The following is a 4,547-nucleotide window of genomic DNA, read 5'->3' as shown; positions in this document are numbered from 1 at the left end:
AGATGGTATTATTTGTAATTCCATACAAAAATAACAGATTTATTATTGTATTAAATTTATATTTATTTCTATATTTTCTACCCACAATGAACACTTTTTTATATCAAGACGATAATTATATTTTAGAAAGAAATTATCATATTATAATTTTTTTCTAATTAAATCACCAAATTCATGTCAAACTTGCTATAGTTTGTTAATTACCTATTTTATAAATACCTAAACCAACAACAATCATACTTATCAATTATTTAATAAATACTTAAACTATAACAATCATGTTTACCAATAAAAATAATTATTTAATAAAATTTATGTTTTTGGTGAGGTTGTTTGTTAAAAATAATCTTTCAAAATCACTAAATTTTTCATTTTAGATTTATATTTTTTATAAAAGCTCTTCTTAAAATTAAATTAAAAATTTTAATTAATTCTTTTGTATTTATGAGTATAAAGAAATATTATTAGTAAATGACTTTTAGCTAGTTTTATCAAATCTCTTATTTTTTTTAAAGATGGAGAATATAATGAAAAGGAATGAAAACAATAATGCAGGAGAATCGAAAAAAAAGAAATATAAATTTTTCTAAAAATATAAAAATCTATTGAAATATTGAGAAGAGGTGAAAAATAATTGTTGAGAATTTTTATTCATAATAATGTATAAAAAGTTATTAAAAGTATTTAAAAGTCTATGTCTATAAAAGGTAATGACTTTTTGTATAGATTTTATAAAAGTTGTAATTGAATATCCTATAATTTTGATAGACATTTTAAAATTTTTAAAAGTTAATATCAAATATACAATAATTTATACAGAATCTTCTAAAATTTCCACAGAATATATCTTAACTTTTAAATTCTATTAAAATCTTTAATTCTCTTAATTGAATATAGGGACATCTACACATCCATGGAAAAGCACACCCAAAATTTTATTTTTATGGTGATTTTACTATTTTTTTACAAAAACATTTCTTTTTATGTTTTCTTAAGTTTTTTGAAATGCATTATAATATCTTGTTTGATATTTTATTAGTATCTTTTTGTATATTTTTATAACTGTTAAATATATTTTTAAATTTTATTTTTATTTTATTTTATTTTAAACTCAATTTGGTATATTTTATATATATATGGTATATTTTTGAAATACATATCTTCATGTCATCAAAACACACTAGTTGCTATAAAAAAAACATTCAATTCACGAAAACCAAATATAAAGATATAAAATAAAAATGATAAATATACCTCATCAAGACACACTAGTTGCTATATAAAAAAAAATCATTCAATTCACGAATACCAAATATAAAGAAATAAAATAAAAATGATAAGTATATCTCATTTGACTGATTTTAAAGTAATATAAATTAAAAGTATATCCTATTGGTATCTTATAGGTATACTTTTAGTGTCTTTTTTATGACAAAATTTTTAAAAAATAAACTCATAATAATACAAATTAGAATAAAAAAACTTTCGGTAGTTTTTAGGTATATTTTTAATATATTTTTAATAAAATTATGAAAAAAATAATCTAAAATAAAAACTGAATTCACAATAATACTAATTAAAAATAATATTATTCCAGTATGTTATAGGTATACTTTTAGTATTTTTTTCTTTCGGTATCTTGTAGATATATTTTTGATATCTTTTTTTCTAATGAAATTCTAAAAGAAATAAAAAATATATAAAATAAAAATAAAAATATAATTTTTTTAAAAATAACACAGATATTTTATAGGTATATTTTTAGTGTCTTTTTTCTGATGAAATTCTATTAAAAAAACCATATAAAAAATAATTTTTTTTAAAAAGAAACCGTAATTTTTTTAAATGTAATGTACCATGAATATTCTTCTTGAATATACTCTTCTAAAAATATATATAATTATGTTAAAACTCTTAAAATAATATTTTATTATTTATAAAAATCTTATCCAACAATTTTTAAATTAATTCTAGAATTATATATATATACCTAAAAAGAATACTAAAAAGTGACCAGTTTGAACCACGAATTCAATAAAAATCAAATGGGTCAATTTTTCGTTTGAACAACTAAAAAGATTTCATTGCCTAAGATCCAGAAACTTACAGCAATTCACCATATTTTTAACATTTGATATGGCTACCCAATTAGCAACAGAATTACAAGTCATGGGCACAAAAAATTACAGACCAACTAGAAATAAAAACCTAAAGCAAAGCAAATATAATTATGAATAAGATTTGAATTATTAAGATGAATATGATCTCATACTAAGAAGACAAAAAGTATTTAAAATGACCAATAACTTTTGCATGAAATCAATAGAATAAAGAAATGGGTCAGATCTTTGTTCTGATTCTTGTCCATTGACAGACATTGGCTATTTGCAAAACTTCTTTATTTAAGAAAAATGTATAATGGGATTGATAAGCTTAAAGTTAATTATCCTATTTAACAATAATCTACTACTTTAGCTGTGGCCCTAACTAATTAAGTTGTGAAAGTCTTCTGCAAAATTGACTCCTCTTCAATTAGATTTCTTTGCTTCTTCTAGAGTGAGGTTGCCCTATAAACTCATCCAATATTTATTCTATCAAGACACATAAAGTTTTACTTTTAATATAAATTAATTTTACTGTTTAGTAGAAAATTATTAATTAATTTACTTACTTTAGTATTATTATATAATTAAAGATATAAAATAAAAATGATAGGTATACCTCATTTGATTAATTAAAAAAAATAATATCTTTAAATTATTATATAATTTAATTTAATAAAATAAATAAATTATTGTTATTATTTTATTAGAGAATAAAATTTAATTATATTAGAAAAATTTACTCATATTAATTTCATTTGAATTGTTGGTATGAAATTCTAATTTTCTCACTAATAGTAGATCTGTTAACTTCAACATTTCTTTCATGAAGTTAATTGGTATTCAGATTATTTGGCTACATTATGACATGACTATTTGATTTTTAATATAATTTAATTTTACTGTATAATAAGAATAGTAATTAAAATAATACTTTTAAAATAAATATATTTTATATTGTATTTAAAATTATATAATTTAATAATTTAATAATATCATTGTAAATATAAGTGACTTTGAAATATTTAAAATTTTCTCAGATTAAATACACTAAAATCAAAATTAAAATTAAGTAAAAAAATATTAATTACTTATTTTTATTAGATACTAAAACTAACTTGTATTGAAATTAAAATTATAGTCTAATTCAAAAGAAAACTAATTGTTAATAAATTTGATACTTTATAATAAATTTAAAAATTAAATTATTATTTTAGTCATTCGACTATATTGATTTTATACAAAAGAAAAGAAATAGTTAATTTATATATACTTAAAAGAATTATTATGTGACTAAAAAGTACTCCCGATGGATTTATATATCAAACTGAACTTTTATAAGTTATATGGTATTTAATCATTTTTGTTTTAATTACGTGATCTATATTATGCATGGATGGAAAATAATTTAAAGGAAAAGAAAGGAAATAGATGAAGAATTAGCTTTAATCGTATTTGACTAATATACTTTTTTAGAAGAGGAAGATTCTCCTTCATTCCACTTGTAAAAGTTAAAACTAATTACACTCCAATTTAGAATGTAAAAAGTTTTAATTCATTAAAAAATTAAAATTTAATTAATTATTATTTTTTCTATTATTGTGATAAAAAAATTTAGAATTAATTAATTCATCTCTCTTTTTTTTAATAATTGTTTTCATATAACTAAACACAATAAGATAAATCATTCCCTTCAACTCCCTTCCCTTCCTTTTAAAGTCCATCAAATCAGAATATGATGGTTTATCCAAATTTCAGTGCTATGCAATTGGTATGGCTCTCTACAATTCCTTTTGTTTCTTTTATTTTCCGTATACATGATGCCCAATTTTATTTATCAAAATAAATCAATATATTCTTTTTATGACCCACTTTTTTTCTTCTTTTGACAACCTTGGAACCATGTGCTACATATCACTTTGATTATATATGTATTAATAATAATATATTGGGTATTTGAGAATTAAGAAATAGATCATTACAATAGGAAAAATCATTTCGTTTTAGAGAAGTTAGCAACTATCTTCTTTTTTAAATATGAATATTCATCAATCAATATTAATAAATATATCTCCTTTAGTCATTAATAAGTACATTTATTCCTAATAATTATCAATTATATAGATTGAATAATAAATTACAATTTTGAATAAAAAATACTCAATTCGGTGACACAGAACCAAACATGTTGAATTTATAGATATTTTTTGACAAGTCTAATTTTTGAATATCATATTAGATCTCTTTTTTCTTTTTACCACTTTTATAGAGGAAGAATTCAATATCTCCATAATTGAAGACTATAAAACTTTTATAGAATGAGAACTCAACACCTTTATAATGAATGATTATAATACTGTTAAAAAATACTAATATTTATTTATTAAAACTAATTAATATAAAATATAAAAAGTCACCGTCGATCTAAAAGTGATCAATGATGGA

This window comes from Ricinus communis, chromosome 6, assembly GCF_019578655.1.
Source record: "Ricinus communis isolate WT05 ecotype wild-type chromosome 6, ASM1957865v1, whole genome shotgun sequence".
Lineage (NCBI taxonomy): Eukaryota > Viridiplantae > Streptophyta > Magnoliopsida > Malpighiales > Euphorbiaceae > Ricinus > Ricinus communis.
This window is presented reverse-complemented; position numbering follows the sequence as displayed.